The 22,572-nt window shown below is 38.1% G+C and overlaps 1 protein-coding gene and 1 pseudogene across 7 annotated transcripts in view; one reads left to right on the forward strand and one right to left on the reverse strand.

Moving 5' to 3' along the window:
- LOC105499520 (coiled-coil domain containing 141) overlaps nt 1-22,572 on the reverse strand; it is a 263,883-nt gene that overhangs the window by 198,463 nt on the left and 42,848 nt on the right. The gene's annotated exons all lie outside the window — the stretch shown is intronic.
- LOC112423213 (small ribosomal subunit protein eS6-like) lies at nt 2,746-13,931 on the forward strand (annotated as a pseudogene).

The following is a 22,572-nucleotide window of genomic DNA, read 5'->3' on the forward strand; positions in this document are numbered from 1 at the left end:
ATGAGATTTGGGTGAGGACAAAACCAAACCATATCAAGTTGACAGATACATTTACTAATGTAAAAATCCTTTATTGGTACATTTTGTCACCAAGGTTCTCTTATACTTAATAAAGAAAAAAATAAAATTTATAATGCAACAAAACAAAAAATCTACATCATAGACTGATAATTTCACAGTTGCCTCAAAAAAGGTCTCAAGCGCATTGGGTAGAAATGGCAATGAATATCCACTAAGAGATAGATGAGTATGTGCCAGCTCTGTTTTCTTTGCTATTTAGGATAAACAGACAACTGAGTGTCTACATTGACAAGAGAGTTTGACCAAAAGTGTATATTTTCTTACCTAGCTATTCGAAAGCATAATAACTGGACATTTCATTCTTGTGTGACAAGTTTGAGACCATAGTAAGGGCTGGTTAATTTTGTTTTGTGCATATTTTTCATTTTATACCCTTTAACATTAAAATAGGTTAACCTGGCCTCAATCTCCACTTATAATGGTGTTAGTTCAAGAGTATATAAGATGAAAACATTATATCAAAAGTTTTAAATTTTAACTTTTTTTCATATGACAAAGAATGTGGTAAGAACTGAAATATAAATGCCATGAAATTTTAAAATTCTCTCTTTTTTTTTTTTTTTTTTTGAGATGGAATCTTACTCTGTCGCCCAGGCTGGAGTGCAGTGCCTCGATCTTCACTCACTGCAACCTCTGCTTCCCAGATTCTTCTGCCTCAGCCTTCCGAGAAGCTGGGATTACAAGCATGTGCCACTATGCCTGGCTAATTTTTGTATTTTTAGTAGAGATGGGGTTTCAGCATGTTGGCCAGGCTGGTCTCAAACTTCTGACGTCAGGTGATCCATCCACCTTGGCCTCCCAAAGTGCTGGGATTAGAGTGAGCCACTGCACCCAGTCAAAATTGGAAAATTCTATGGCAGTGATACAGGGAAGAATAAGAAATAATAGACTACGAATTCATTCTAGGGAAAACCAGGTAAACATGTAACTTTCCAGTAATATTTCTCAGATTTGGCACAAAGGTGCTAAAATAAATTCAAAAATGGGCTATTTCTATATCTAATAGGGTTGCCTTTGGAACCTCTTAGCCTTGTTAAACACATAAAATAAGCTCCTCTTAATATTTTTCTTTTCCCACTCAAATGAAAATTTATAAATCAGTGATATAAAGGCTTTAGGGAGAGCGATTTAAAGAACTATGATTACGGCTCCCAATATTTCGTTGGGACTCTCCCATGACCTCCGCTGTGAACCACAAAATGTTCTATTCATTGCAGATCTAAGGCCAGAACATTCTTGCAGAACCCTCTGGATTTAATTTGGTACAAATTACACTTGGGATTTTCTCCAAGAAAGTCAGCAGACATTCTGCTTTGGGAATCTGTAGAAAACTGTCTGATTCAAGTTTCCATGGAATTATAGATCGCTCTTAAGCTGCTAGGATCAGAGGCCAGGTATGGCCCAATGCTTCCCAAGACCTATCAAACATCATCTGAAATACTGGAGGAGACAGGGACTCAAACAGAGTGAACTAGACAGGATTTAAAGAGCAGGGATATTTCTAGCAAATCCAAAATCTTAGGAGTGACCAGTTAAAATGTGTCTCCTATGAGATTCTGGAAATAGAACATGATCTTGAACCCAAAGGCAGAATCCACCCTGGCAGGTTTTTGACGTGGAGTAATTGGGTCTCCGTGATACTTCTTCAGCCTTGGTAAAGGTGTTAGGAAGACCCTGTGGTTCTTTTAGTGGTCCAGATTTCTGTTTGCCCATGTGCCACATCATCCTGTGGGCCAGGCCTTCCCTTCTGAATCTGGGGATTGCTCATATGCTGTCAGCACTCAGGAAATACTATTTTATTTTTTTGTCCATTGCTGAGCCTCCATGGAAGCTACTTCTTTCTTTTCTCTTCCCCTATAGAGCAGTATCTATCAGTCAGTCAGCCTGAAACACAAACACAAGTGAGGTACTAATGGAGACAGCTACAGGGCATGATACCCCAGCATGCCGATGATAATGATTTCAGATCTGGGAAGGGGAAACAGAGACATAAGTTGTCTCACTCACATTTACGGCTCCAGCACTGGTTCTGAGACATTTTTAGTTGTTATGTGTGTGTGGTAGTGATTGGAGGGGCTTGAGGAAGGATTGTCCCACCAAATAGCCCCCCTCCTGAGAAACACAGAATGCCCTGCACACAGCAGAGGCTCAATAAATGTTTGTGGTAGAAGTGTGGGAAAGGTCTAAGAGGTTTCTTTCGCTTTCTCTTGAAAATTATTTTATTTTGTCTCACGAGCTGTTAGAGAAGACGTTCCAATCTGACATCAACTTTAGGAAGTTGTAACAAAACTGCCACCCAGCACTGATTCTAGAGTGGTGGGGCTCTCTTAAGTTTAGAACAGAGTCTTCTATAGGTATTAAAAGTCTTTTTAGACCAGATCAAAATTTTCCTCCTCATTCCCCAGAATGCCATGATTCCCAGTTTTCCAATGGTGGGAAAACCCTTGATAACAACCTCGAAGTCTTCTCTCTCTCACTTCCTGTTTAAAGCCATAGAATTCTTTTAGCAATTTCATAAGATTTGTGTACTATGGAATTTAAACCAGGCAAACCTCAGGATACGATTTTGAACGCTGAAAATGAGCCTGGTGCTCCTGCCTTTAACCCATCCCCTCAAGTGACCTCTCTCCATTGCTGTTGGCTGTAGATGGATTTCTTGTCTAAATGGAGAGAAGCAGCTCTTCCCCATGGATGACCATCAAAAACCGTAAGGTATGGAAAGACAACTTCATATCTGAAAACACACTTAAAAGCAGGAGAAATCTCATTTTTGCATGTCTTATTTATAAATTCAGTAATAATATTGCAATATAAATAAAATATTTGTATATTGATTTCTAGTTTAAAAATTTATATAGTATTCTACAGCACTTATAACATTCTCAACCAACAGGGAGCCATAGAAAGTACTTCACTAGAATGGAAAGGGTGCTCTTTATCCTTTATTAAAGCTAAAACCAAACTGCCCTTGTTCAAATAAAATAATACTCTCAATGACCCTTACAGTTCAGCGAAGATAATACCAAATGGAAGCTGAAGTTATTCATGAATGTATTCACGCATTCATTGTCTCAATTATTCAGCAAGCATTTTTCAAGACCTCTTAAGTATAATAGTACACATTGTGGTAACAAATATAAAAGATTGAGGAGGAGTCTGCTATTGTATTGTTTTCATTTCCTCCGTGCTTCAGTTTTTTTTTTTTTTTTTCTTAATACCCATCCACTTCTCTACTCACTCCTGAACAGTTTCTGTCCCCATCATCTTAGTGAAATATTCTTGTATAGGTCTATACGACCTCATTTTGGTCAACACCAGCAATCTTTATTTAATTACCTCTTCATGATTAATACTGCTGCATGCTCCATTAAAATTTTTTTTTCTTCCACTGACTACCAGTGCACTCTGATTTTTCTTCTGTGCTTCTGTTCTCTTTTACAGATTCACTTTCTCTTCCTATTTTTAAACATCTAGGTGTTTCAGGATATCATAGTCTTTGATGTTTTCTTCTCAAGCAAGTATCAATGGTGGGTCTGAGTAGCATATATCAAAATCATTTGGACGACTTTTTCAAACTATAGTTAACTTACTCCAGAAATGCTAATATGACTCTGAGAGCTGAGGACAAGTGATTCTAAAGTTTGAATAGACTATCACAGCAAGTCGTGAACATTGATTGGATTGCATCTCCATACAGTCCAATAGGGATGGTGGAGAAAGTATAGCAGTCATTATTCAACACCCTCTTTCCAAGTGAACACATCAGCTCTTATATCTGCAACCACTGTCTACTAACTTATTTCGCCTGATTTTCCGTATTGAAAATCTCCACTCAAATTTTCCACAACTACCTCAAACTCAAACCATCTACAAACAGATCATACCTTCTATATTTACACTGAAACTCACCTGGCTGCCAGGAGCAAAAACACAGAAGGGTACCTTCATTCTTTCCTGTGCATCTCCTCCAACTCCAAGATTTAATCAGTCACCAGGGCCCACTGAGTCAACTCCTACATATCATTTGAACCCTTTCCTTTCTCTATTTCCATCCCCGTACCTCAGTTTCATCTTTCAACACTTCTCACCCGAATTCCTACAACAGCCTTTCAACTTGCTCTCCTGCCTCTAGGCTCACCCTCACCCAATCCATTATCTACCCATATGCCATATAGAACTTTCTAAATCAGAAGTATGAGCATGTCACTCAGCAACTCACGAATCTTTCCATGCTTCCAATTGATTTTAAGATAAAAAATTAAAGTCCAAGCATACCAAATAAGATTCTCAGTGCTTGATTCTTTTTCTAGTCCTATCCCTCTTGGCTCAATCCCTAACACTGTTCTCTAGCCTTCTGAAATTCTTGTGGTTCCCTGACTCTCCTATGGTCTATGATCTATTTCTCAGCCTAGAATTCTCTTCCTTTTGGCCTCTCACTCTCCCTTCTTTCCTCCGTGACTCACCTATCCTTGAACAACTCTTCATCATCCTTTGCAACACTATTCAGAAGTTGTCTCAGCAAACCTTCCCTGCCCCTCATCCTCCTCTCCTACTTGGGTCAAGGGTATTAGACCCTTTAAAGCACTTTCCACCATTATAGCCATTATTATAATGCATTCATTTTTTGCTTTTCTGATTATAAAAGTAATGTAAGTTCATATTTTAAAATGGAGAAATACAAGAAAACCGTAAAAAATAAAAATTGCCCATAATTCCACTGCTCAGAGATTCACCACCTCCCCGCCACCACACACGCAATTAGAATCACATGGTATAGATCACCGATCAACAAACTATAGCCTATGGTCCAAATCTGTCCTGCCATCTGTTTTTGTATGGCCTATAAGGTAAGAATGGCTTTTGCATTTTTAAGTGGTTGAAAACAAAACTCAAAAAAGAGTATTTCATGACACATAATAATTATATGAAACTCAAATTTCAATGTCCATAATAAAGTTTTTTTTTGGAACACAACTATGTCTACTGGTTAACATACTGTCCAGAGCTGCTATCACAATGCAACAGCCTAGTCTAAATAGTTGCAACTCACAAAGTAATATGATTCTAAAATATTTACCTAAAATAATTTAAAATGTAGATAAAATATCCTAAAATATTCACCATCTGACCCTCTTACAGAAAAAGTTTGTTGACTTCTGGTATAGAGAGCTGTGTGTTGCTGTTCAGCTTAAAATAGTATTATGAGTCCTTTGTTTTCAATATTTTGTAGAAATAATTTTTTTTTTTTTTGAGATGGAGTCTTGCTCTGTCGCCCAGGCTAGAGTGCAGAGGCGTGATCTCGGCTCACTGCAACCTCTGCCTCCCAGGTTCAAGGGATTCTCCTGCCTCAGTCTCCCGAGTAGCTGGGACTACAGGCGCGTGCCACCACATCCAGCTTTTTATTTTTAGTAGAGATGGGGTTTCACCATCTTGGCCAGGCTGGTCTCGAACTCCTGACCTTGTGATCTGCCCTCCTCAGCCTCCCAAAGTGCTGGGATTACAGGCATGAGCCACCGCGCCCAGCCAAAATAATATTTTTAATGGCTATCTAAACTCCCATCACATGGGATGCCATAATTTATGTAACTATTCCCCTATTGTTAAATTTTAAATCTGCTTTCCATTTATAACTATTATAAATAACGTTGAGCTGAGTCAATTACAATAATCCTCATTTAATTTGACTTCTGGGTCCTTCATACAAATCTTTGTAGACCTCTCTTGTGTTCATAAAATAAATTTCTAAAAGTGAAATGACTGGGTTAAGGATTATCCACAAGGCTTGATGCAATTACTTCATTGTCCTCCAGAAAGTTTGTACCAATTGACTAGCAATATCATAATAGATTAAAATTGTTTACTTATCTGACTTCCCCACTAACCCTTGAAAGAAACTGTTTTTCATTCCTTGTGTGTAACGCAGTGTGTAATGTAGAAAGTACGCAACAGATGCATGAGGAGTGAATAGCCAGGCCTGGGTGATGCTCATTTGCCCAGGTCCATTTCAAGCACGGCAGAGCAGTTTTTCTCAATCTTGAGAGCACAGGAACTCAGAGAACAAGCTATGAATCCCCAGTTTGAGAAAACATGAAAAAAGTCAAACACTGCCATTCCTTTGGCACCAACGAAATGAAAATACAAGTGTAAGCAATGAAATTTGGTAACTTATATTAAATATTTTTAAACAATCAAAATTTGAGATTATTTTAGGTACTTATGCATCTCTGAGAGTATATTTGTGAACTCTTAGGGACATGAGATGCACAATTTGAGAAACAGCTCAACAGAGGAAATGAAGAAAGGAGTGGAGCCTTGGGAGTAACACCTAAATGTGCTGATGTGCAGCTGCAGTGTCAGCAACCAACACCAGAGATCATCTATGCCAACGAACTGTGGAGTCGATATATTCCAACTGGCCAGAAACCACTTCTGCCTTTCCAGACTTATGATTGCAGTATTTGTGGAAGGTATGAAGAGAATAGCAACTTAAAAAATCATAAAGTTGAACCAAAAAGATCAGAGGAGGAGGAGTTAAAAAGAGATGGAGGGCTGTGCTAGATAGTAGAGCATCTGGAAATCAGAGCACCCTGGGGAGCACAGGCAAGAATGGCAGGATTAACAGAGCCAGGAAGACACAGGACATTACAGAGTTTGATGTAAGAAAGTGGAGACCAGCTCTTTTTTGTGGCACCTTGGAGGCAAGCAGCTGAATATCTCCTTCTCAGTCACCGGCTGTCAGAAATTCACTGAAGTCATTAATGAATGCAAAGTTCTTTTTTTTTTTTTTTTTTTTTTTTTTTTGGAGACAGAGTCTCACTCCATCAACCAGGCTGGAGTGCAGTAGTGTGATCTTGGCTCATTGCAACCTCCGCCTCCCGGGTTTAAGTGATTCTCCTGCCTCAGCCTCTTGAGTAGCTGGGATTACAGGTGTGCACCACCACACCTGGCTAATTTTTGTATTTTTATTAGAGACGGGGTTTCAGCATGTTGGCCAGGCTGGTCTCTAACTCTTGACCTCAACTGATCCACCCTCTCAGCTTCCCAAAGTGTTGGGATTACAAGCATAAGCCACTACTCCTGGCCAAAGTTCATACTTTTTATGAGAAGCACATGGCCACAGAAGTAGCTGCTGATGCTCTGGGTGAAGAATGGAAGGACTATGTGGTCCAAATCAGTGGTAGGAATAAGAAAGTTTTCCTGTGAAGCAGGATGTCTTGGCCCATGACCATGTCCACCTGCTACTGAGTACAGGGCATTCCTGTTATAAACCCAGAAGAACTGGAGAAGGAAAGTGTAAAGTTGTTCAGGATTGCATTGTGGATGCCAATCTAAATGTTCTTGACTAACTTATTGTAAAAAAGGGAGAGAAGGATATTCCTTGACTGACTGTCACTATGATGCCTCAACACATGGGGCCCAAAAGAGCTAGCAGAATCTGCAAACTTTTCAATCTCTCTAAAAAAGATGATGTCCAACAATATGTGGTAAGAAAGGCCTTTAAAAAAGAAGGTAAGCCTAGGACCAAAACACCCAAGATTCGGCATCTTGTTACTCCAAATGTCTCACAACACAAATGCTGCTATGTTGCTCTGCAGAAACAGTATACTACAGAACATGCTAAATCTTTGGCCAAAAGAATGAAGGAGGCCAAAGAAATATGCCAGGAGCAGATAACCAAGAAACGCAGCCTGTGCCTACTTCTGAGTCCAGTCTGTAATAATATCTTTTGAGTAATGAGTAAATAAAATCAGACTACTCTCCCCAAAAAGAAGGTTGGGACCAGAAAGGACACTGTAATGAATGGGGTAAAGTTCCCAGGAAACATCACAAATACATCAAAATAATACCTCTCACAAATAGAGTAGGACTGATATTCTTTTTGTGAACTCAAAATAGTTGTAAAAGATATTCTGCCAGAAACATAAGTAAACAGTCGAGCAATTACTCATATAACTTGATCGATGTGTTGAGTCAATCTGGAAAATGGGACAAAGATCTGTTTTGCCCAGTATTGTTTTTGGATGGAATTAACCTTATATATTCACTTATATTAACTTCTCAAAATAAAATTGAAAAGTTTTCTTCTCATGAAAAGGAGACAATTTTGGTCATGAAGAAAATGTTGATATAACATTATCTTTCATGTATAAAGATCATGTTTTCCAACAGAAAAAAAATCATGCACATTGAGTTGTTTCTCCAGTGGTGGAGATGAATTTGCCTTGAGTGGCCACATTGTAAAATAAATCTCCTTTCAAAGCATGGCATGCAGCGTAACATAGTGATTAAGAACCAGACCCTGGAGTCCACATTCTGGCTCCACCAGGTAGGAGCTCTGCACATTTTATAAATTACTTTTTCTCACTAGGCCTCAGCCTGTTATAAAATACCAACACTAGGCCGGGCACGGTGGCTCACGCCTCTAATCCCAGTAATCCCAGCACTTTGGGAGGCCGAGGCGGGCAGATCACAAGAAGATCAAGACCATCCTGGCTAACACAGCGAAACCCTGTCTCTACTAAAATGCAAAAAATTAGCCGGGCATAGTGGCGGGCGCCTGTAGTCCTAGCTACTCGGGAGGCTGAGGCAGGAGAATGGCGTGAACCTGGGAGGCGGTGGTTGCAGTGAGCCGAGATCGTGCCACTGCACTCCAGCCTGGGCAACAGAGCGAGACTCTGTCTCAAAATAAATAAATAAATAAATAAATAAATAAATAAATAAATAAAATACCAACACTAATAGTAACTATCTTATAAGATTTTGTGAAGATTAAATGAAGTAATCCATGGAAGCTCTTAGTAAAGTGCCTCAAATATAGTAAGTATGCAATAAATATTAGCTATTATTTTAATTATGTTTATTGTTTTGTATACCTTCTTACTACTATTATTATTGTGTATTTATCAAACCACTTGTAGAGAATATATTGAAGTCACAGTAGTAATAAACTAAGTGACACCACACCCACAAGAGGAAACAAAAACCTATTTCTGATTTGAAGTGTCTACGTGGAATGCTAATCATGATAGCTTGCAATGACAAGTTCAGAAATGATGAAAGTTCAAAACATAAGATATTTTAATCTGAATCCAAATAACAATGATTTACTTTCAAGAAACATGTACGTTAGAATATGTTTTTAAAATAATTGCTTTTTTCAGAATAAAAACGCAATCATTCATTTTGTTCTTAAACTTCATACTAATTCTCTATGGTGAAATGATTTATTTTTTGTATATGAAAACAAGTAATTGTATCACATATGCTGACGAGGTGGAGAGTACAAACATCTACTACTTAAAACTGAATGAAGAAATGTAGTAAACTTAGCAAAAGTCTACCTTGTAAAAAGTTCAAGTCTTAGCATTTGGGGCTTCATAGTAAATCCAATTTCCTCATCAAATTTGGTCCACTGGTTTCTGAAATCCATGTTAAAATAAGAATGAAATGTTGCATTCTGGGATTTGCAGTTCCCTTGGGCTGAAGACTGCATTAATGATTAGGGAGATACTGATAAATTCCTCTCTATGCATCCTTGGGGCATCCCTCACTAAAAGAAAATGAACATATGTGAGAGCAAACATATGCTTATATTCATCTTCTGCTACTTCTTCTAATGCTAATAATTGTTCTAATACATTTGTTTCAAAAAAATCATACAACGCATACAAATGACCAATTTTGAAGAATAATAGTCGTTTCCTGACAGGTAAATTATATGTGAAAATTGTTCATGGAACTGTTATCCATGGTATGTGATAGAATGGTATTTGAATTAATAAATATTTTATTGTCAATTTGATTCTAATTCTACTGCCAACCATTTCTGTAATTAATTATTTCAGAGTCAAGATGAAGATGCCATCTGAAATTTCTATTCTATGAATGACATCTGGATATTGATTTCCTGAAATTTTCTTGAAACTACATCTTGTCCTCTCTATTAAGTATCTAAAATGTTTCCTAAATAAAGAACATTAAAAACTTTTTTTTTTTTTTTGAGATGGAGTTTTGCTATGTTGCCCAGCCTGGAGTGCAGTGGCACGATCTCGGCTAAGTGCAACCTCCGCTTCCCAGGTTCAAGCCATCCTCCTGCCTCTGCCCCACCTAATAGCTGGGATTATAGGCACGTGACACTGTGCCTGGCTAACTTTTGTATTTTTTGGAGAGATGGGATTTTGCCATGTTGACCAGGCTGGTCTCGAACTCCTGACCTCAGGTTATCCACCTGCCTTGGCCTCCCAAAGTGCTGGTATTACAGGCATGAGACACCACACCCGGCCTAAAGACTAAGTTCTTAAAAGTCACAAAATTTTTTTGACTTCTTGAGAGCTTTTAAATCACCAAACTTACAATTTAGGGAAGACTTTAGGAATGCTCTATTCAAACCTAATATGAACAAATTTCTTTAAATATTTTCAACTACACACGACTAATTGACAGTGATTTCCCTCCAATTAGACTACCTGTAATGAAAAATATTCAAGTAAATGGATCTAAACTATTCCACAAGAACTTATTCATAGATTTTCTTATACTTGTGAACATTATTTGGAGAATTTTTTTTAAAAAAGGTTTAGAAAATTATTAAACAATGTAACACACTGACATTATTTAAATAGTTTTAAAATACATTATAATGTATATATTACAGGAGAAAAAGACAGAGCAAATTAATTCAAAGATGAGATGTATTTAGAGATTATTTACATATATAATTCATCTATTTAAAAAACAATAAAAAAGTAACATTGCAAAGAACAGGCATATTACATTATTAAAAATCTTGTTACCAGAAGTGACAAATAACACTATAAGACATGTGGAACCTGTGCTTCACCATCCTCTGCCTACTTCAACACTGTGTTTGTGCTTCTTTCTTGCTTTTCTTTTCTTTTTGAGACAGAGTCTCACTCTGTCGCCCAGGCTGGAGTGCAGTGGTGCGATCTCAGTTCACTGCAACCTCTACTTCCCCCAACCCCCCCATAGCTGGGACTACAGGCATGTGCCACCATGCCTGCTAATGTTTGTATTTTTTTGTAGAGATGGGGGTTTTACCGTGTTGGTCAGGCTGGTCTCAAACTCCTGACCTCAAGTGATCCACCCACCTCAGCCTCCCAAAGTGCTGGGATTGTAGGCACGAGCCACCATGCCCAGTGGTATTGGTGTTTCTTAACGTAAGCTACGCCTCTGGATACTCTGTACCTCCCTACCTTCTAAATCACACAGAACCTCATTTTCTTCTTCTCTGACATTCCAGTGAAGATACACCTCCCACAGCCACAAAGAAGCCAGCCTAGCTCTCAGTCCAGGTACCAACTATCCAGGAGAATCATTACTTCCTCTCAGGCAGCTTCAAGGCTGAAACAATGGTCCATGACTTCTCTCTCTCAATCAATTCCCTCATTGGAATTCTTCCCCACTTCCCCTGAACAAAGACTAGCTTGTTCATTTACATTTCGTTGGCAGATAATATTACTTGATATATCATTCAATTTGTTATTTTTATCTTAACATACATGGGGGTGGGGAGGAGAAAAAGAAATTAAGCAAACTGTGAATGTCCCTTTGTTCAGTGTTACCAGTTTCTGTTAACTATGTAAGATGTTGGTAGATGGCAAACAAACTCCCTGAGAACAAAAACAGTGGGAGTTTTCATATGAAAGTGTTCAGAGAGTGGTTCAATGATCCCTCTGCAAGACATTGTAGGAAATATCTGCATCCATCCAAGAGATTAACTAGATACCTTCTAAGGACCCATCTATTTCCATGGTTCAGTGATATAATAAATTAATTTATGCAACAGATATTGAGTATTTACCATTTGCAAGGCACAAGGAGTAGCTAAAATCTAGAAACTTTGCATGTGAAATGTTTAACTTTTTTGTCTTACACATTTCATACAAGAGTTTAAAATTAGATCCAGGGTTGGCGAGAGGCATATAACATCTAAGACATTACTGAAATACAAGAATAAAACCATTGTTTTCACTGTTGAAGAGATGCGATGTTTCCTCGCTTGGGAGCATAAAATTTGCTTTTGCCATTAAAGACTGATTTTTCTTCGTACCTTAAACATATTAAACACTAATGGGGAAATTAAGCCACTTGTTGACTTTTTTCTTTTCCTTTTGCCAATAGAACAATGCTTTTCTTCTCTCTTAGTAAAACACTCCTTCCATGTGAGAAATCCATGACACAGGATTTGGGGAAGGATCAACCTGCTTCTCCACCCACTGACAAGGGAAAGTAATGACACAGAGCCAGCTCGGTAAGAGTTGCCTTCCCCCTTATTATTGAGTGGATGGGCCCAAGGATGAAAACATGATTGATTCAAGGATGGAAAATGATCAAAGTCTGGAAAATCAGGTTCCACAGAATCTTTTCTGCTGAGGGTATCTGTAAAGATTCTATTCACTGGTTACAAATTTGGTAAGATGTGAGCTTGGTGTAGCTGACTGGCCATACCATCAGCCATGTGTAGACAGACTGTCCACGAGCTAGAGAGACAGAGACTTGACAATGTTACAGTATTCCCGTGTTCAGCCTGCTTCTAACTTGGTCTCCTACTTATGCAAATAAACACTGAGACCTAATCCACATTTTTCATGGCTTCTCCAAACTGAACTTAATAAACATGTGAAGTTAATTAAAATCTTTAAATCACCTCTGTTTATCAAAAGAGCTGCATCTGATAAACATCATTATTTAGCTGCTTTAAAATGCATGTTACTTTGGAACATGGTGTTTGAACAGAGTCAACTGTTGATTCCTGAAGATCAGCTCTGTTTCCCCAACATCCACCTTCTGACTGTCCATTCAGCACCTCTCTAGACATAAAATGTCTAAATGAGATTTTTATTTTAAATGGGCGAGGGTCAGAAACAAATAATTTTTTTTTAAAAATTTATGTCTAATAAGAGTCTTGGTTTTGACATCTATAATAAAACCTCAACTAATGAATGCAATAATACTATCTCTTCTTTTACCAAGCAAAAAGATTAAATGTTTTAAAACATTTCTTTCAAAACATGTTTGAAATAAACATCATGCCATGATTGTCAAGTTTAACTTCAAATGATTTTTCCTGTCTCCATTATTTAACATATGTCTGAATTAACTACCAATATTATGTCCAGTTGTCATCACTTAGATTATCACAATCACACACTGATGATAATTGATTCAGAAGTAGTACCAGAGAATACATTTTCTTAGTTTAGCTCATAAAATCTCAGTGTAACAGTGTTCACAAGATGACTGATGTCATCTTCTGTGTTCTAAGATCTGTTATCTTCTTCAGAGCAGATATTTTATCAAAATGACTGAGCCCTAATTTTAAAATTAAAATGAACAGAACTGCTGAAAAGTCTGAGTAAATAGCTGGGCTTTAGGCTATATGTATCTCTTGTTTTAATAAATTGGTATTTTAGAGTATTTTGGTCAAAGAAAAATATACAAGCACACTGTTAGTCATACTGCCAGTCTTCGCTAACATTTGAGTTCAGCCATGCTCATTCATTTATCAAATAGTTGAGGAGCCTCTACCATATGCCTGACTTTGCAAGACTTTCCAAGGACACAAAGAGACATATGACATGGCAGCTTGAGCAATGCAGGCTAATATAACCAACCTGCTCCCACAGCATTTGATAGGTGTCATGGACACTGACCAACTGAGCCTTTGTAAGACCTCTGTAGCCATTCCTTGCTACTCTCCCTCTGCAACTTTATGTCCCCAAACCTCACTCAGTAAACTGGCTGCACCAGTGCTACCTGGAGGAAATTCTGGAAAATACAGATCCCCAGGTTCCACTTCAGAGGATTCTGACTCAACAGGTCTGGAGTAAAAGCTGTGACTCTCTGCCTCTTTTAAAACTCCTCAGTTGACTGTAACACACAACCATATTTTGGAAGCACCGCTCCACATATATATTCTGTGGTGGAAAAATCAGGGCACCAATTCATAGGTAAGATATTGGGGCATTTGAAAAGCCTTGAGTTCCCCAAATATCTCTACCCATAGGACTATCAGGGTGCCTGAAAATCTCCCTCTTCACCATTGTTCTGTTAACTTTAGATGTTCTCTCTATAAAGTTCTGAATACAGAGCACAAATCAGATCACTCCTCAGCCTATCACTTGTCAATGATTATTCATCAGTCATAAGATAAAGATAAACCTCCTTTTAGTTGCATACAAGGCCTTCTGCATTTCAGCCACTGCCTACTTGTCCATCCTATCTTTCTCAGGACCCTTTTCCCAATCTTTTTATCTCTAGCACATGGGCCAACCATGCAAAACTACTTACTGCTCTCCTAATGCTGTGCATGGGGTTGGTCCTGGGACCTTGATACATGTTTTTCCTGTTGCTCAAGCTGTCTTCCCATCTCTAAAATACCTGGCAAATCATCTCTGAGGAAGACTTTCTTGATTATCTCCTATGCCCTCCTCTTCCTCGTAACTATATTTTATATGGGTTTCTGCTGAAGCTGTTACAACTTCATTGGGCTTATTCGTTTAAATGCCCAACTTCTGATGTGTGAAACTTACTTTTAAATAGTTCTCCCCTCTGGGTGTCAAAGAGCCTTATTTTGTCATATTACCATGGTTGGTTTTCTGGTTCCTTTTCATTTGGGTAGGCTCTCTCAGAGGGAAGGTCTAGGGCTGAAGGCTGTTGTTCAGATTCTTTAGCCCCATGGGGTGTTCCCTTTTCCTATGTATTCTTCCCCTTTTCCCATGGATGTGGCTTCCTGTGAGCTGAACTGCAGTGATTGTTTTCTCTCTTCTGAATCTAGCCACCCAGCAAGTCTACCCGGCTCCAGGCTGGTAATGGGGGTGGTCTGCACAGAGTCCCGTGATGTAAACCACCTATTGGTCTCTCAGCCTTAGATACCAGCACCTGTTCCTGTGGAAGTGGCAGGGGTGGGGGTGGGGGTGCAGTGGATTCCATGAGGGTTCTTAGCTTTAGTGGTTTAATGCTCTATTTTTGCGCTGGTCAGCCTGCCCAAAAAATCACATTAGTTCACCAGCAATGTATGCAAACCAACAAGAAATCCCTTTACCTGAAAAAGAATTCAGGAGGTTAGTTATTAAGCTAATCAGGGAGGGACAAGAGAAAGGTGAAGCCCAATGCAAGGAAATCAAAAACATGATACAAGAAGTGAAGGGAGAAATATTAAAGGAAATAGATAGTTTAAAGAAAAAACAATCAAACATTCAGGAAACTTTGGACACACTTTTAGAAATGTGAAATCCTCTGGAAAGTCACAAAATAGAATTGAACAAGTAGAAGAAAGAAATTCAGAGCTCGAAGACAAGGTCTTTAAATTAATCCTATCCAACAAAGACAAAGAAAAAAGAATAAGAAAATATGAACAAAGCCTCCAAGAAGTCTGGGATTATGTTAAATGACAAAATTTAAGAATAATCGGTGTTACTGAGGAAGAAGAAAATTCTAAAAGCTTGGAAAACATATTTGGGGGAATAATCGAGGAAAACTTCCCCAGCCTTGCTAGAGACCTAGACATCTAAATACAAGAAGCACAAAGAACATCCAGGAAATTCATTGCAAAAAGATGTTCACCTAGGCACATTGTCATCAAATTATCCAAAGTTAAGACGAAGGAAAGAATCTTAAGAGCTGTGAGACAAAATCACCATGTACTCTATAAAGGAAATCTTACCAGATTAACAGCAGATTTATCAGCAGAAACCCTACAAGCTAGGAAGGATTGGGGTCCTGTCTTCAGCCTCCTCAAACAAAACAATTATCAGCCAAGAATTTTGTATCCAGCGAACCTAAGCCTTGTATATGAAGGAAAGATACAGTCTTTTTCAGACAAATAAATGCTGAGAGAATTCGCCATTACCAAGCCATCACTACAGGAACTGCTAAAAGAAGCTCTAAATCTTGAAACAAATCATGGAAACACAACAAAACAGAACCTCTTTAAAGCATAAATCACACAGGACCTATAAAACAAAACTACAAGTTAAAAAGCAAAAACAAAAAACAAATCGAAGTACACAGGCAACAAAGAGCACAATGAATGCAACAGTACCTCATATTTCAATACTAACATTGAATGTAAATGGCCTAAATGCTCCACTTAAAAGATACAGAACCAGCTGGGCATGGTGGCTCATGCCTGTAATCCCAGCACTTTGGGAGGCTGAGTTGGGTAGATCACAAGGTCAGGAGTTCAAGACCAGTCTGGCCAACATGGTGAAACCCTGTCTCTACTAAAGATACAAAAAATTAGCTGGGTGTGGTGGCACACACCTGCAATCCCAGCTACTCGGGAGGCTGAGGCAGGAGAATCGCTTGAACCTGGGAGGCACAGGTTGCAGTGAGCCGAGATTGCACCATTGCACTCCAGCCTGGGTGATAGGGTGAGACTCTGTCTCAAAAAAAAAAAAAAAAAAAAGATACAGAACTGCAGAATGGACCAAAAAACTCACCAACCAACTATCTGCTGCCTTCAGGAGATTCGCCTAACACATAAGGACTCACGTAAACTTAAAGGGTTGGAAAAAGGCATTTCATGCAAATGGACACCAAAAATGAGCAGGGTTAGCTATTATTATATCAGACAAAACAAACTTTAAAGCAACAGCAGTTAAAAGAAACAAAGAAAGACATTATATAATGGTAAAAGACCTTGTCCAACAGGAAAATATGACAATCCTAAACATACATGCATCTAACACTGGAGCTCCAAAATTTATAAAACAATTACTAATAGAGTTAGACAGAAACTGAGATAGAAACACAATGGTGGGGGACTTCAATACCCCACTGACAACACATACTAGACAGGTCAAAAGAAACAATGGATTTAAACTATATCTTGGAACAAATGGACTTAACAGATATATACAGAACATTTCATCCAACAACCACAGAATACACATTCTATTCAACAGCACGTGGAACTTTCTCCAAAATAGACAATATGATAGGCCATAAAACGAGCCTTAATAAATTGAAGAAAATTGAAATTATATCAAGCACTCTCCCAGACAACAGTGGAATAAAACTGGAAATCAACTCCAAAAGGAACCTTCAAAACCATGCAAATACATGGAAATTAAGTAATCTTCTCTTGCATGAGTACTGGGTCAAAAATGAAATCAAGGTGGAGATTAAAAAATTCTTCAAACTGGATGACCATAATGACACAACCTATCAAAACCTCTGGGATACAGCAAAGGTGGTGCTAAGAGGAAAGTTAATAGCTCTAAACACCTACATCAAAAAGACTGAAAGAGCACAAACTGGCATTCTAAGGTCACAACTTAAGGAACTAGAGAAACTAGAACAAACCAAACCCAAACCCAGAAGAAGAAAGAAATAACCAAGATCAGAACAGAACTAAATGAAATTGAAACAAACAAACAAAAAAATACAAAAGATAAATGAAACAAAACACTGGTTGTTTGAAAAGATAAATAAAATTGATCGACCATTAGCAAGATTAACCAAGAAAAGAAGAGAGAAAATCCAAATAACCTCACTAAGAAACAAACAGAAGATAGTCTAACTGACACCACTGAAATATAAAAGATGATTCAAGGCCACTATGAACACTTTTATGCACATAGAAAACCTAGAAAAGAGGGACACATTCCTGGAAAAATACAAACCCTCCTACCTTAAATCAGGAAGAATTAGATACCCTGAACAGACTAATAACAAGCAGCAAGATTGAAATGGTAATTTAAAAATTACCAACAAAAAAGGCCAGGACCACATGGATTCACAGCAGAATTCTACCAAACATTCAAAGAAAAATTGGTTCCAATCCTTTTGACACTATTCCACGAGATAGAGCAAGAAGGAACCCTTCCTAATTCATTCTGTGAAGCCAGTATCAACCTAATACCAAAACCAGGAAATGACATAACCAAAAAAGAAAACTCTAGACTGATATCCTTGATGAACATAGATGCTAAAATCCTTAACAAAACACTAGTTAACCAAATCCAACAACATATCAAAAAGATAATCCACCATGATCAAGTGGGTTTCATACCAGGGATGCAGGGATGACTTAACATAAGCAAGTCAATAAATGTGATATACCACATAAAGAGAATTTTTTTAAAAATCACATGATCATCTTAATAAATGCAGAAAAAGCACTCGACAAAATCCAGCATCTCTTTACGATTAAAACTCTCACAAAATCAGCATACAAGGGACATACTTTAATGTAGTAAGAGCCAAGTAAAAGCCATCTATGACAAACCCACAGCCAACACAATACTGAATGGAGAAAAGTTGAAAGCATGCCCTCTGAGAACTGGAACAAGGCAAGAATGCCCATTCTCACCACTCCTCTTCAACATGGTACTGGAAGTCCTAGCCAAAGCAATCAGACAAGAGAAAGAAATAAAGGGCATCCAAATCAGTAAAGAGGAAGTCAAACTGCCCCTGTTTGCTGACAATATAATCGTTTACCTTGAAAACCCTAGGGACGCCTCCAGAAAGCTACTAGAACTGATAAAAGAATGCAGCAAAGTTTCCAGATACAAGATTAATATACACAAATCAGTAGCTCTTCTATACACCAAAGCAACCAAGCAGAGAATCAAATCAAGAACTGAACCCCTTTGACAATGGCTGCCAAAAAAAAAAAAAAAAAAAAAAAAAAAACAACTCAGGAATATACCTAACCAAGGAATCAAAAGACCACTACAAGGAAAACTACAAAACACTGCTGAAAGAAATCATAGATGACATGAACAAATGAAAACACATCCCATACTCATGGATGGATAGAATCAATATTGTGAAAATGATCATACTGCCAAAAGCAATCTACAAATTTAAAGCAGTTCCCATCAAAATACCACCATCATTCTTTACCGAATTAGAAAAAGCAATTTTAAAATTCACATGAAACCAAAAAGGAGCCCACATAGCCAAAGCAAGGCTAAGCAAAAAGAACAAATCTAGACTGGGCACAGTGGCTCACACCTGTAATCTCAGTAATTTGGAAGGCCGAGGTGGGTGGATCACGAGTTCAAGAGATCAAAACCATCCTGGCTAACACAGTGAAACCCCATCTCTGCTAAAAATACAAAAAATTAGCCGGGCATGGTGGCAGGTGCCTGTATCCCAGCTACTCTGGAGGCTGAGGCAGGAGAATGGCGTGAACCTAGGAGGCGGAGCTTGCAGTGAGCCGAGATCACGCCACTGCACTCCAGCCTGGGCGACAGAGCGAGATTCCATCTCAAAAAAAAAAAAAAAGAACAAATCTCGAGGCATCACACTACCTCATTTCAAACTATGCTATAAGGCCACAGTCCCCCAAACAGCATGGTACTGGTACAAAAATAGACACATAGACAAATGGAACAGAATAGAGAACCCAGAAATACAAAAATACTCACAGTCAACTGATATTCAACAAAGCAAACAAAAACATAAAGTGAGGAAAGGACACCCTTTTCAACAAATGGTGCTAGGATAATTGGCTAGCCACATGTAGGAGAATGAAACTGGATCCTCATACCTCACCTTACACAAAAATCAACTCGAGATGCATTAAGGACTTAAACCTAAGATCTGAAACTATAAAAATTGTAGAAGATAACATTGGAAAAACCCTTCTAGACATTGGTTTAGGCAAGGATTTCATGACCAAGACCCCAAAAGCAAATGCAATAAAAACAAACATAAATAGCTGGGATCTAATGAAACTTAAGAGCTTTTGCACAGAAAAAGGAACAGTCAGCAGAGTAAACAGACAACCCACAGAGGGGGAGAAAATCTTCACAATCTACACATCTGACAAAGGACTAATATCCAGAATCTACAATGAACTCAAACAAATCAGCAAGAAAAAAACAAACAATCCTATCAAAAAGTAGGCTAAGGACATGCATAGACAATTCTCAAAAGAAGACATCAAAATGGCCAAGAAACATGAAAAATGCTCAACATCACTAATGATCAAGAAAATGCAAATCAAAACCACAATGCAATACCACCTTGCTCCTGCAAGAATGGCCGTAAGCAAAAAATAAAAAAACAGTAGATGCTGGCATGGATGCGGCAATCAGGGAACACTTCTACACTGCTGGTGGGAATGTAAACTAGTACAACCACTATGGAAAACAGTGTGGAGTTCCCTTAAAGAACTAAAAGTAGAACTACCATTTGATCCAGCCATCCCAGTACTGGGTATCTACCCAGAGGAAAAGAAATCATTATTCGAAAAAGATATTTGCCATTCATGTTTATAGCAGCACAATTCAAGTTGCAAAATCATGGAACCAACCCAAACGCCCATCAATCAATGAGTGGATAAAGAAACTGTGAGAGAGAGATATACATATAAATAATATATAGTATTCATATATATATGTGTGTGTGTGTGTGTGTGTATATATATATGAATGATGGAATACTACTCAGCCTTAAAAATGAATGAATTAACAGCATTTGCAATGACCTGAATGAGATTGGAGACTATTATTCTAAGTGAAGTAACTCAGGAATGGAAAACCAAACGTTGTATGTTCTCACTGATATGGGGGAGCTAAGCTATGAGGACACAAAGGCATAAGAATGATACAATGGACTTTGGGGACTTGGGGGGAAGAGTGGGAGGGGGGCGAGGGATAAAAGACTACAAATATGGTGCAGTGTATACTGCTCGAGTGATGGGTGCACCAAAATCTCACAAATCACCACTAAAGAAATTGCTCATGTAACCAAATACCACCTGTACCCCAATAACTTATGGGGGAAAAAAAGTACATAGTTCTCCCCCCACCATAAAAAATGTATACACATAAACACATGTTTAGAGGCAAGATGAGAAAGAGAAAGAAAATATGCAACATTAACAGTTAGTAAATATAAGTGAAGGATTTCTGCAGGTCTGAAATTTTTCAAAATAAAAAGTTTGCTAAGAATGGTCCATCTTTACAGAAGCTTCTAGAGTACAGGAGTCATGTCATAATCATAATTGTATTGATTGAATCTAATCTAGTACCTGACATAGAGTATGCTTTTACTGACTTTTGAGTGAATTGATAAGTGGTGGGAATGACACATTGATGTCTTGATACCTTTTCATGAATAAGCAAGAATAAACTTCTTTCTTTAAGAGTGTACTGGTTAATTTTACCTAGTGGAAAACAAGTGGAATTCTGGTTGAGGTCAGAAGGTGAGGGTTGGCATCAGGGTGGAGGGTGAAGAGCAGAGTCGAGTGGGCTTTATAAACTGCTGAGACTTCATATTTCTGAAGGGTAAAAGGTGTTACATATGCTGAAGTTGGGTCAGTTGGTCCCCAGGCAAACATTTGATACCAAATATATTCCCTATGTGGGTCACCATGCTTCAAGAAGTGTTTTTTCTTTTTCTTCTTATTTTTTTTAATAGGGGAGGGAGGAGATTTCCCACACACAAAAATGTATTAATCTATTCATTTGGCAGATTTTATTTTCATACAGTATGAATATTTGTAAGTTATGATTATCAAATTTTCTACTTTATCCAGATATTTTGAACTTTTAAATAGTTATTTACAACAAAAGAAAGTGCATACCGGTGGCCTATTTATCCAGTGTTCTCCACATCTTTCTTTCTTTCTGAATAATAGTTGACTTTTGCAAAAAAATAATAATAGTAATAATACTTCCAGTTCTATCTTTTGATAGAGATACCTGTGTTAAGGAACCACATGATTCTATTGTAAACTAAAGAAGTCCATCTTACAAATGAGCTTCCACTTCTTACTTACATCGACTTTTGAAGAAAGATGCCTTATAGGGGCGTGTCTGGGGTGGGTGATAACCCTTCACACTGGGTTCCCACCTTTCAAGTCATTTCTGTGCCCTTCCTTAAATCCGCATTCCCCTGCTTTAAAGCGTAATAAAGCCCTTTCTTCTTGTTGGTACCATCTTTAAACTTGAAGAAAGTGGCAGCTAGGTTACACGAACTATCCTAAAAGAAAATCAGACCCTGTCTGAGGTGAAAAAATACACTTCAATCTATTTGCAAAGTATTGAAAAATCAATTTTTGTCCTTACCTTGAAAGAAAACACATATTCTCAGATATTTTTTAAAACTCAGGGCAGTTACCAAATAAAACCCTTGGATAAATTGATAGCAACCACAATAACATTTTTTAAAACTAGTTGTTTAAGGGAACAAAACGGAATGCCCAGTTTACAACGTGAGCAGACTTTGTGTTGACAATGAGATACGGCACTTACAAGAAGAGCAGCCCATGAAAAATGGCTTGCCTCAAGACTCAGTCAAGGTCAGCTTAATTTAAGTTTTCCTCTCCTACTTGCTTAGTCATTAAACTAAGGAAAATATTTTGGAATTGGATCTGAGAAAAAGATGTTCTGGCCAACATCATAAAGCTGGTTATTTAAAGAAAGGCTAAAAGGCACTACTTCCCTTTGCTTCCAAAAGGATAGGAAACCAAGGCTGTGTGGCAATGCTTGAAAAATGCACTCTGTCTTT

The sequence above is a fragment of the Macaca nemestrina genome, chromosome 11 (genome assembly GCF_043159975.1).
Source record: "Macaca nemestrina isolate mMacNem1 chromosome 11, mMacNem.hap1, whole genome shotgun sequence".
Taxonomy (NCBI): domain Eukaryota; kingdom Metazoa; phylum Chordata; class Mammalia; order Primates; family Cercopithecidae; genus Macaca; species Macaca nemestrina.